Here is a 13,159-nt window from a genome sequence, read left to right on the forward strand (position 1 = left end):
GGTCTTGCAAAAATAAATATTGATAATAATTTGATATAGACATTAATTTGTTTTCTTTTATATTCTCCTTTAGGGTTTGCTTTTTAAAATCTTTTAATTAGATGGATCACTTTTACTTGGTTCAACAGTCAGAACAATATAAAAAGGTATATTTAAAGAAGTGCCACTCCCATCTTTTGCTTCCATTCTGTTCCCACCCTCCTCCATAAGTAGATATTTTCGTTAGTCTCTGTTTTATCCCTTTTGTTTCTTTTTTTTTTTTTTGCAAAATAGGCACACACACACACACACATTTCTCCTTATTTTCCACACAGTGTCCTATATATGTCCTGTTTTTTTCACTTAATAACATTTCGTAGAAGTCACTGTATATTAGTATATAGATATCTTGTTGGCCAGGTGTGGTGGCTCATGCCTGTAATCCCAGTACTTTGGGAGGCCAAGGCAGGTGGATTACTTGAGGCCAGGAGTTCAAGACCAGCCTGGCCAACATGGTGAAATCCCATCTCTACTAAAATACAAAAATTAGCCAGATGTGGTGGCATGCACCTGTAATCCCAGCTACTCAGGAGGCTGAGGCAGAAGAATGGCTTGAACCCAGGAGGTGGAGGTTGCAGTGAGCCGAGATTGCCCCACTGCACTCCAGCCTGGGCAATAGAGTGAAACTCTGTCTCAAAAAAAAAAAAAAAAAAAAAAAAAACTTGTTGTTATTGTTATTACGTCTACATAGTACTCCATCATGTAGCTGTGCTACAGTTTAATTTATTAGTGACAGCTTGGGTTGTTTCCATTATTTTACTGTTATAAATGATACTGTGATGAAAAACTTTGTATGCGTGTTCTTTCATATTTGTGGAGATGTACCTTCAAGGTAGTTTCCCAGAAGTGCATTTTCTGAATGGAAAGGTAAATAGCGTAATCATAATTGTTAGATATTTCCCAGTTTCCTCCATCAGGGGTTGTATCATTCTGCATTTCCACCAGCATTGTATGACAGTGCTTGGCTCTCCCCAGCCTCAACCAACAAAGTTTGTTCTCAAGTGTTTGAATTATTGCCAGTGTAATAAATAAGAAATGATATCTCCATGTACTTTTAATTTACATTTTTCTTATTATCAGTAAAGTTGAACATCTTTTTATACGGTTAAGGGCCATTTATATATCTCTTTCTGTGAATTGTTTATGATTGTGTCAATTTTTCCATCAGGTTTTTAAATTTTATTCTTTTTGATTTTTAGTCACTCTTTATATATTAAAGAGATTAGTCCTTTGCAATATAAGTTACAAGTATTTTTACTAGTATTTATTTGTCTTTGACTTTGCTTATGATGTTGTATGCCCTGCCAAAAAAAAAAAAAACCCTTTATTTTCATGTAGTCAAATTTATCAAGATTTTCTATTATTGCTTTGGGATCTCATTTTATAGCTTTGAAAATAATTATCTCCAAACCCAGTTATAAAAATTTATTCATGCTTTCTTCTAGTACTTTTTTTTTACATTTAGATTGCTGATCCACTTGAAATTTATTCTGGTATATGTTGTGAGATAGGGATCTGAATTTATCTTTTTGAAATGTCTATTGTAGTTATCACTACACCATTTTTTTTTTTTTTTTTTTTGAGACGAAGTCTCGCTCTGTCGCCCAGGCTGGAGTGCAGTGGCGCAATCTCGGCTCACTGCAGGCTCCGCGTCCCAGTTTCACGCCATTCTCCTGCCTCAGCCTCCCGCGTAGCTGGGACTACAGGCACCCGCCACCTCGCCCAGCTAATTTTTTGTATTTTTAGTAGAGAGGGGGTTTCACCGTGTTAGCCAGGATGGTCTCGATCTCCTGACCTCGTGATCCGCCCGCCTCGGCCCCCCAAAGTGCTGGGATTACAGGTGTGAGCCACCGCGCCCGGCCATCACTACACCATTTTTAAAACTTATTTGTTTCTTTAGTGATCATCTTTGTTATTTACTAATTTTTATATGTCAAAAACAAAATCAGATCAAGTTAGAAAATTTTAAAGAATGTATCGTACTTAACAAAAGAACAGTTTTCCAACCAGGAGATTTTGAATAAATGTAAGAAGGTAATAATGGTAAGAAGCTCACCTTAGAGCAGTTAGAGCACAGTGTATAAAGCATAAAGGAGAAATTATATGGACCTTTTTCATGATTGGCTATTACACATTGACGTTCTTTTTAGGACAAATAGTGCTGTTTAATCAATCAAGCTAATTTTTCTATAGCTGATTGGCTTAATTTCACTGAATTATACTGGCAAGGACATAAAGTTATGTTTTGTGTTTTGTTTATGATTAGAAATTAGCATTTCAGGAAAATCGAGATGAATGACGTTTTGGTTATATGGTTAAAGATGGTTAGCCTTGGGGTATATCTAAACTGTTGCCTCTATATTTTTCTTTAACACATAAATACTTGGGTCTATTTGGAAATGTCTAATCTGTTCCATTTGTTTGTCTTTCTATTCACGTTGTATATTTTTTAATCATATGCAAGTGTTACTCTCCTATTTCTCTTGAAAGATAATTATAAGGAAAAAGTGCTGTGCCCATGGGACTTGGTGACTAATGGAATGTGGAGTTTGGAAGAGAGGAAAGTGTCCAGGCTAACTCCCATACTTCTTTCCCAGATGACTGGGGTGGAAAGTAAGGCTGTTTGCCAAGATGTGGCATGGAGACAGTATAAAGAGAGAGTATTAACAAAGGATGGAAACTTTGTATTGCACTATATATATATATATATGCCTACGAAAAGGAAACCAGAAAAAGGACTGAGAACAAAGAGTTAAAGAGATGTGTATTCGTTTTGTTACCTACCATGGGGGTCTTGGGCTCTCAATGCAATAAAAATTGAGGCCAAGGTTGGTGGCTCATGCTTGTAGTCCTAGCACTTTGGGAGGCTGAGGCAGGAGGATCCCTTGAGGCCAGGAGTTTGAAACCAGCCTGGACAGGATAGTGAGACTCTGTCTCTTAAAGAAAAAGAAAAAGAAATTGACATGAGATCAAAAGAGTTTTCTCAGACAAGGCTCAAGCATAAAGGAGGTAGCACAAGAAAGAGATTCTCTGGCTGGCCTCCTCGGTAGGTGATAGAAAGGCAGTTTTAAAGGAGTGAGGTTCAGGCATGCAGAGGCGGGGAACTTTTAACACCTGCACAGTTTGATTTCATGCTCCTTCAAACATCACATGTCTTATTAGCATATTAACTCTCTACCTCTGGATGTGATTTTTAGTATTATAATGAAGCTAACATTAAGGATTGGTTATTCTCCCGGCCTTGTACGCATGCAGGAGATAGGGTTAACTTCCTTGAGTAAGATTTGTGGTGGGAGCTGCTTATTTCAGCTTCCTTAAGGTCCTGAAATCAGTGGGTATAGCACCTTGAGCAAGATTTATAGTGCAAGGTCTGGATGGTCTGTTTGGGGTCTGGTCCATGCTTGCCCCCAACAGCTTGCAGTAGAGGTCCTCGGCTGTCACAGGGCAAGTAGGCAGGGAGTTCATTCCAGATCTGTTGCAGCCTCTTATAACTGGTATAACAAATTACCACAAACTATGTGGCTTAAAACAACAGAATTGTCTGTATTGTATTGTCTCCCAGTTCAGGTGACTAAAGGTCTGAAATTAAGCTGCTGGCAGGGTTGGTTTCTTCCGGAAGTTTGGAGAGAGAGTCTGTTCCATGCCCATGTCCTAGGAGGTTGCCAGCAATCCTTGATGTTCCTTAGTTAAGCAGCATCACTCCAATCTCTGCACTTTGCACAGAGTAGATTCTTTATAACTGTTTGCTGAATGAATGAACTAATGAATGTATTTTAAAGTTAATGACAATGCAAAACATATTATTCTATAAATTGCTTTTTTGTTGTTGTCATAATTTCCTTTTTTTCCTCTTAACAGTAAATTAATTTACCTGGTACCTTCTGGCACAGATTTATATAGTAATATTTGAAACTCTTCTCTAACCACTCCTGGAGTGAGGACTCTCAAATTGGGTATTTCGGTGTTAGTTTCTCACCACTAAGATGTAGATTAATTTAAAGTGCCGTATAGTCTGTTTATACTAATGCATCTTGGAGTAAATTACAGATGATATAAAACTGAGTTAAAAAGTATATTTTATTTAGCACTTATATGGTGCTTACTATCTTCCAGCTACTATTTTAAGTATTCTACCAATACTAGCTCATTTAATCCTCACAACAATCCAATGAAGTGGGTACCATTACTATCTTCAGGAAATTAAGGCACAGCGAGGTGCCTTATGCACAGATGCACTCATACTGCTGGTAAGAGTTAAGCTGAGATTCAAACTGGGTAATGTGGCTCTGCATGGAGTCTATGCTCTAGGCTGTCTCTTGAGAAAGTGCCTTTAATATTTTGTTAGGTTGACAGTTGCCTTTTTCTGCGGTGTGGGATGAAGAGATCAGCCTACATGTTTCTCCTGTGATCCCCATCTACAAGCACCACACCTGCATCCAGCTGCTCACAACACAACACACAGAACTCTGTAAGAACACACAATCATGTACACACACACACTAGGCAGTCCCAATCAGAGAACAAGAAGCCATTTTCCAAAGTCACCACAAAATAGAAGGCATCTTTCTGCTTAAAAAGCATCCTCCCACCCCCAAATTGACATGACTAATTAAAATCCTTAATTCGAACTCTGGTTACTTTTTATCTTTCTCTATAAAATTTCATGAACTTTGGTGCTCTATATTTGCATATTGAAAAAATATAGTAATTAGTTTTCCATAACAAAGGAGTCATTAGGCAGAGCCTGCTGGGTAAATGGGTGTTTTTAGATGAATGTTTTAGATTTGTCATGATAGGTCATTGATTAGGATAGAAAATAGAGTGCACTGCAGTATTGTTTTTGTGAAACCTTGTATACAGAATTTCTATTTTATATATAACAATTCCCTATACAAGGTAATTCTGTATACAAGATTTTATATGCCTGAATTAACACAGCTCTGCTACAAGGTGGTAGAAAAGTTAGCACTGCACAGCAAAAGCTATGACTTATGAAACAGCAGTTTTTACAGTTTTGAAAAGTATAATGTCTAATCTCCACTGGGTACTTAATTCCATTCATATATCATGGTTTACAACGTACTTTACTGACACAGTCTCATGGACCTAACGACTACTCTGCTAGGTGTGTAGGAAGGACACTGTCATCTCCATTAACACGCAAAGTGATAAGAAAACCAAGATCGGAGAGGTGGGAGACGCAGTCTCTTGGCTGTGCTAGGATGGAGCTGCCCCTGGAATCCACCTTTCTAGGCATTCCACAGTTGCTGGTTGAGGAAACTGCCCTGGTACTGATAGGGTCACAAATGCCTCAAGGGGTTAACAGGATGGGAGATACAGTTAATTTTGATCACCAGTTGGTAGAGGTGACTCCCTTTCCCAGTGGTGTTTCCAAGACCACTTCTAGCTCAGAATGTGGGTGTATAAGGGGAAACTCCTCATCAGCAACTGCTCTGGTTGCCTGTGAGCCGAGCATAGATCTGCTCAACCTCCATAGTCAGTTAAACCAGTGGGTCCCAACCCTGGCTGCACATTAATTCCTGATTAAAAATCCTAAACCCCAAAGCATACTGCAGACCAATTGTATCACACTATTTGGGGTTGGGGTCTGGGCGACAGTATTTTTAAAACTCCCCAGGTAATAGTATTTTTAAAACTCCCCAGGTGATTTTAATGTGTAGCTGAGGTCAGGATCCATAGAATTAGAGAAATATGGTGTTCAGTGAAATTCAGCCTAAAGCTGCCTGCTTACATATTTTAAATCTGGCCTAAAGTTTTCTCCGTACATAATGAACTATTACCTAACTGGATGTGTAAACAGGCTGCTACCTACTCTTTTACTCTTTTACCAGTCACTGAGTTTTGGCCACTAAAGGTGACCAACTGTTCAAACCATGTTCAAATAATGCAAATGCCAAGCTGTAACCAAGCCAACTATTTCTCTTCATCACTTGTTTTCTGTATGCCACTTTCCTTTTTCTGTCCGTAAATTTTCTTCTATCACACGACAGTGCCAGAGTCTCTCTGAACCTATTTTGGTTCAGGAGGCTGCCCAATTCATGAATCCTTTCTTGCTCAGTTAAAGTCTGTTAAATTTAAATTGTCTAAATTTTTGTAAAGAGATAGGGTCTCACTCTATCACCCAGGGTGAAGTACAGTGGCATGATCATAGGTCACTGCAGCCTCAAATTTCTGGGCTCAAGCCTCCTGCCTCAGCCTCCTAAGTATCTGGGACTACAGGTGTGGGCCACTATACTTGGCTACTTTTTTTATTATTTTTTAAAAATGGGGTCTTGGTATGTCAACCAAGCTTGTCTCAAACTCTTGGCCTTAAGTGGTCCTCCTACCTCAGCCTCCTGAGTTGATGGGAGTACAAGCATAAGCCACTGTGCCCAGCTAGAAAGTTTTTCTTTTAACAATGGTGGATCTCATCCGGTCTAAACCTGTAGCTCTTTATTAAATGGATTCAACTCTTGATTTGAACATAAGAAAAATGCATCGATGATCTGATCGATCTACAAATTTTTGACTCAATTTCATGATTATAATAAAGCTCAATTTATAAAGCAATCCTGCTCAGCATTTGACTTTGCCAGTATTATCTAATTTAAACCTCTCTTAAGGTAGATGTATATTCTTTCTAAATCACAGATGAGAAGGCTGAGGCACATAGGGTGATGTGCTTAGATCACACAGTTAGTAAATGTGGAACTGGGATTCAAAACCAAGTATCCTTGACTCCAACACCTGACAATTTCTGAGCAGCATTCCCTCCCATGTAAATTATTGATTTCATGAACTGGTTCTACTTTTGGTTTTTGGTATTTGTACATGCCTTTATGTCTCTTAAAGTTAGCAGTGGCAACTGAAATTAGCTCAGATCTTCCTCCTCTCTGCTCCTAAAACTGTCCTGTGCTTCTCTCCAGCCAAGTAGATTCCTTGAGTGGAGAGGTTGTGTTCTGGTCTATACTGCCGTCTGTTCCATGCCCAGAACGATGCCTGACACTGGGGCTCACACTCTAAACCACATGAACTATAGACATTGACTAATTCACACAGTCATATTCCTATGTATTAAAAAATGCCATAAGAAACAGACTGCGGTGTTCAACTAGAAATAAAATCGAACATTCCAACTATAAGACCATAGTGAGTGGCATGAATAACTTTCCCAGGAGATTCTTTAAAAATTAAACAGTTCCATATAAAAATTGCAGACATTTCAACTGAAAGATATGTTAGAGAAAAACCTAATAATTCAGTGTAGTGTTATTTGAAATTCAAAAATTGAGTCACCCACTCTTCCCTCTTCCTCTTTTAGAAACAACAACAACCAAAAAAAACAAGTTTGCATACCATGAAGTGAAACAAGAAATGAAACGAAGCTGTGTTCAGTGGCTTGGAGTGTGATGCTCAAGGGCTCCCAAAAACTTGCAAAAGTCAATATTATGTAGTTATGAATTTCCAGAAATATAAGTAAAGTCAACTTGTAACATTTGATTTAACCAATAGGAACTGCTCCAACAACTCAATGTATCAACTCTGAAAACAAATTACTGTATCCCCTGCCTACCCTAGTAATTAGAAGGTCAGTGTCTCCCTCCTGAAGTGTACCTCTCAACGGCCCAAGTTTGGGTTTAGGCTAGCCAGGCATCTTCAACCCCAGGGGAGAGACCATTGGTCAGGGTGTCTTTACTTCTCTAGACCACACGGTGTCACTATTGAAGACCATTTGGTTCACCAAACATCTCTGCTGTGAGGAGCGGGGGCGGGGGGAGGGGGTGGTGCCAGTCCTTCCTGGGGCCACATGGCCCTTTTTGGAGGACAATGGCCTCCCACAACATGTAGCTCTGCCCGGGTCCCCAGTGTGGCAGCCCTTTAAATTCATAAAATCAGTTTACATACACCGGAGCTGGCCCCAGAAGCTTTGAGTCAAATGGATTCCACTGTTTACAGAAATGCCTCCCATTGTTTCTTTCTAATCATGGCCAAAGGGTAGGCGGCAGTGCTATTTCCAACACAACTCTGCAACTCAGAAAACATAAAGGGTCTCTCTAAGACCACCTTTTTCTAGACAATCTAGGTTACTCACCCTTTACTTACCTCTCTTCTGTGGTTTAAATGATATGTATCCCCTTAAGAAAAAACTCCTCCTGGGAGTTCATAAGGCTATTTTTCATCCTGGCCCATAATAAAAAGTTGCTTGCACTTCTCTTACTAAAAACTGAAGAGCCACAAGAGAAGATTAGCTTCTCTTGTAGGGCTAAGATAAAATAATACCAAATATATTTTCATTCTATCATTTTTATTTTTTAGTAAAGCTATAGATCTGTGACATAATACCTTTGTGATTTTAAATATATCTAATCCCTCAGGGGTATTTTATCCTTTTATTTTCCCCACTCTCAGACCTGCCCACATTTTCACCATACTCTGCTTAAATATTGTCTGGCCTAATGCCATGTTTCTTGAGAAGGAAGTGAACTTGATCAAGTCAGGGGCAAATGTGAGACTGAGGGCCCTGACTACTAGTACATGCTCTTTCCACAGCATGATCCTGTGTCTCCATTTCTGGAGGTATTATTAGGTTTGGAAGGCCAAAGAATTACGTACTGACTGGATGGAAGCTGGAAGTGAGTCGAGGTGGGTGGTTAAGTTAGGTCTGTCAGCATCTGCCCTGGTTTTCTACTTTCCAGCACTGAATACACAAGCATTTGACTGGGGCCACTGAGTTCCAATTGCAACTGGTCATTGGAGCCACCTCACTGTGCTATTTTCCATGTCCCTCTCTCTACCCCAGGTGGAGAGAGTACTACCCCAGGTACTTGTGAGGTTCCCACCATGTCCACTCATAGCAACTATGTATTATTGTTTTGACTGCCTGGAATCTCCTTTTTCTTGCCTTTTGAGAACTACCCTCTAGCATTCATGTGATCCTGTTCAGTCGGCCAATTACAGTGGTCTGTTCCAGCTACCCACTGAATTAGGTAGATAGACTTTGCATGGACTGTCAAAATATCTCAACTCTGGGGCCACAGTGAGTTGTTCTTGTGACCTATCTTAACCCTTTTGTACTGCTATAACAAAATACTACACTCTGAGTCATTTATAAACAGTAGAAATTTATTTCTCACAGTTCTGGAAGCTGAGATGTCCAAGGTCAAGACACTGGAATTTGGTGTCTGATGAGGGCCTTTTTGTTGTGTCCTCATATGACAGAAGCCAGAAGGACAAAAAAGGGCCTAAGCTAGCTTTCTTCAGCATTTCTTTCAAAACAGATATCAGTAAAATTCTAAGATTTTCCAACTTGATACAAGATAGGTGAAAGCTCTTCATCTGTCACTAACAATACAAACTAGTCAAACACAAAATACTCTCTTCAGCATCTTTCTCTCATTCCAGTTGCCACTCCAGATATACAACTGGAGTTGATATAGACTGAAGTTATTGAGTTTGATGGTAATACAAATTCAAGTGTAGACTCGATCTCTTTCAACAGCATCCACATGAGGTAAAAAGGAAAGAAACTAACACTTATTTCTTACTTTATTTTCATCATTCGGTGTGTTGGGTTCTATGATGGCCAGTCTCCAAGGTGGTTCCCAGTGATCCCTGCCTCCTGTGTAGTCCCTTCCCCTCTTGTACTATTGTTGGCCAGTGTTACCAATAGAATATGAAAGAAGGAATAATAGGTAACTTCCAAGATTAGGTATAAAAGACTGCAGCTTCCATCTTGGGCTCTCTTTCTCATCACTCACTGTAGAAGAAGCCAGTTGCCTTATTGTAAGAAGCTCTGTGGAGAGGCTCACAGTGTGGAGAACTGAAGCCTTCTACCAGCAGCTGTGTGGGTGATTTTGGAAGTGGATCCTCCACTAGCAAGCCATAGATGACAGCAGACCCAGCTGACACCTTGACTGTAACCTCTTCAGAGACCCTGAGGTAGAACCTCAGCTAATCTGCTCCTGGATTCCTGGCCCGCAGAAACTGTGAGAAAAAAAACTGTTGTTTTAAACTCTTATGTTTTGAAGTAATCTGCTATGTAGCAGTAAATAATGAGTAAGGGCTTTTCCAAGGTTATCCCCTGAGAGATAGTTACTGTCATATTTAACTTAATCTAAGATGCCTCAATTTGAAGATGACCCATCTATGAGCCCTTCTTCTGTCCATGAGTTAGTCTATGAGATAGTTAAAAGGGCAAAAAATGCTGCTAATGAATCTATGACCTGCCCTCAGTTGTGAGATACACACAAATTTCAGGCATGTTATCGGGTGACAAAAATGTGCATCTTATAATTGATGAAACATATTATCTGCATTTTGTAACAGGGATTTCTTCTCATGCATTGGGAAAATAAAAGCTTTCTTTTCATCCCCATTATTCGGCTTCATGAGGAGTAGCCAGTCAGTATATGTTTGTTGAAAGGTTTTGTTCTTAATAGAGATGGATATAACATGACTTCTAGGGTAAAGCAGGACTCAGCAGAGAGTTTTTTGCTTGTTTGTTTGTTTTTGAGATGGAGTCTTGCTCTGTCGCCCAGGCTGGAGTGCAGTGGCGTGATCTTGGCTCACTGTAAGCTCCGCCTCCAGGGTTCACACCATTCTCTTGCCTCAGCCTCCCGAGTAGCTGGGACTACATGCACCTGTAACCACACCCAGCTAACTTTTTGTATTTTTAGTAGAGACGATCTACTAAAAATACAAAAAGTAGAGGATGGTCTCAATCTCCTGACCTCGTGATCCGCCCGCCTCGGCCTCTCAGAGTGAACACAGATCTTGTTCTTAACTATTGATCCACATGGAAAGTGTTTTGAAGACATAAATTCTTCTCATTCTCATGTTAATCAAAGGAAGGCTCTTTTCCAGATTCTTAATCAGCACTGTCCTCTACATTTTATTTTGCTTAATTGAGAACGTACTGCCTATGTGGCCCTTTAAAATCAGCCTAAGGCAGTTCCCAGCTCCTTAGAATAACTGACACTGAATGTCTACTCCATGCCAGCATTCTCACTTACGTTATCTGAGCCAGACATTATCATTCCCATCGGACATATGAGGGAAGAGAAGCTGAAGGATGCTATGAAACTTGCTTAAGATCACAAAACTAAAAAGCGATAGAGGCTGGAGTTCAACCAGGCTGTTCTCACTACTCCCCTTCCCATGTCACTGCACCTTCTCTAAAGAATGGTGGTGTGGCCCGTCCCTTGGCCTTAAAGGATTTTCACCGCAAAGCAAAAAAGGCAGCCAAGTTGGGCGAGAGTTTTCAGAGACCTCTCAATATGCCTTTTACATGAATAACATGCTATCTCTCATCTTGGGAACACAGAGTGTTTCATAAACATTATCTGTCCTCACAACACCAGACATTTTCAAACAAATGAGTTAATGTTTGCAGAAAGTCCTTGAGATATGAAGATTGTAGGCACAGTATGAATGTACAGCATTGTCCTAAAGCCTGAACAGCTGTCAAAGGGTCACAGCCTTGGAGAGCTTTCCTATGAAAATGTCAGATCTTTCAAGTCATGGAGATGGAGGCAGGAATGGAGCTGGTCAGGTCCAAAAAAGCCGTCTCTGGTTGGGGGATGGAATAGATGTATAATTCAGAGATGCCAAAGGGGATTCCACTGGCAACTCAGATCAATTATTAATCCTGCTTGACAGGCTGAGGAGAGGTGGATTTCAAAGCCTAGGCTCATTGGCAATGAGTAGCAACGGGAATGAGTAGCGATGTTTGCAATGGGAGTAGAACTGAGAGTTGGAAGCATATGTTCTAGGAATTCACCATTCTTGAGATCAGTGATTCTCAATCATGGCTTTATACTAGAATCATCTGAAGAGCTTTAAAAAATACTAATACCCAGGTGTTGCTCCAGATCAAATGAGTCAGAATTGCAGAAAGTGGGGCTTGGTCATCTATATATATATTTTAAAGTGCCTGGGTAATTCTAACTGGCAGTTCTAATCGAACTCTAAGTGAGATTCAAGTGGTGAGTCTAACCTAACTCTAATTGAGTAGCATTCTCTAGGGCAGTAGTTCTCAGCCTTGGCAGTACTTTGAGATTCATGGGCTCTATTAAAAACTTACTGATGTCTAGGTCGCACCTCATATATCCTGAGGTAATTGATTTGGGGTTTGGCCTAGGCTTTGGGAATTTTGAAAGCTATTGGGTGACATTTTTAATGCAGACCTTATTTTATTTTATTTGGTTTTATTTTTCCAAATATACAATTGTTTGGACCTGTTCCTGCATCTTCACCAGAAGCTGGACACCTCCGCACTAGGTGTTTCTGGTGTAAATTATTTGAGCTCTGCGCACTGAAACTAGTTTGATAAGTCTGTTACTAAACAGCTCCTAAAAGGCTGCCCTGGACAGACAACTTTTCATCTTCAGTCTCTCAGAGACCTCATTTTGGGTTATAAGCTTAATGTTGGGACTTCCTTACTGAGTTTGTCATATGTAGCTTTGTCAAACAAGACTAGGTTATTGAGCTTGTCCCAAACTTTGCCTTTGGACCGCTTCTTCTTTCTGTCCTTGGAGCCACCAGATTTGTTCATTGGGTCTCTGTCTTTCTGGTCTGACTTTCCAGTGTCTTTCTTCTTCTTGTCGTCCTTGGGCAGCATTGCAATGCCCAGGGGGCAGCAGCAACCACTTCAACCTCGCTAAGATGTCAAACAAAAAGCTATTTAGTTTTAAGATCACTTTTAAGTTCACAGCAACATCGAACTGAAAGTAAAGAGGGGTCAGCTCACATATACCTTCTTTCCCCACCCCCAACCCTGCAGCCACCTCCATACACACAAAATCTCCCTCACTTCCAACATCCTGCATTGGAGCAGTAAATTAGTTGCGATTGATGAACTTCCACTGACACATCATTACCACTAAAAGTCCATAATGTACATTAGAGTTCACTTGCTGTTGTATATTCTATCGACTTGCACAAATGAATAATGACATATATCCACCATTATAATGTCATACAGAGTAGTTTCACTCTCTTAAAATTCCTTTATGCTCCACCTATTCCTCCCTCCATCCTCACTAACACTTGGCAACCACTGATCTAGTTACTGTCTCCATGGTGTTGCCTTTTCCGTGGCATTTATAGTTGGAATCATACC

The 13,159-nt window shown here is 40.0% G+C and overlaps 1 pseudogene; it reads right to left on the reverse strand.

The window, feature by feature from the left end:
* Positions 1 to 12,225: 12,225 nt before the first annotated feature.
* LOC100589115 lies at positions 12,226 to 12,658 on the reverse strand (annotated as a pseudogene).
* Between the last annotated feature and the right edge of the window lie 501 nt (positions 12,659 to 13,159).

This window comes from Nomascus leucogenys, chromosome 11, assembly GCF_006542625.1.
Source record: "Nomascus leucogenys isolate Asia chromosome 11, Asia_NLE_v1, whole genome shotgun sequence".
Lineage (NCBI taxonomy): Eukaryota > Metazoa > Chordata > Mammalia > Primates > Hylobatidae > Nomascus > Nomascus leucogenys.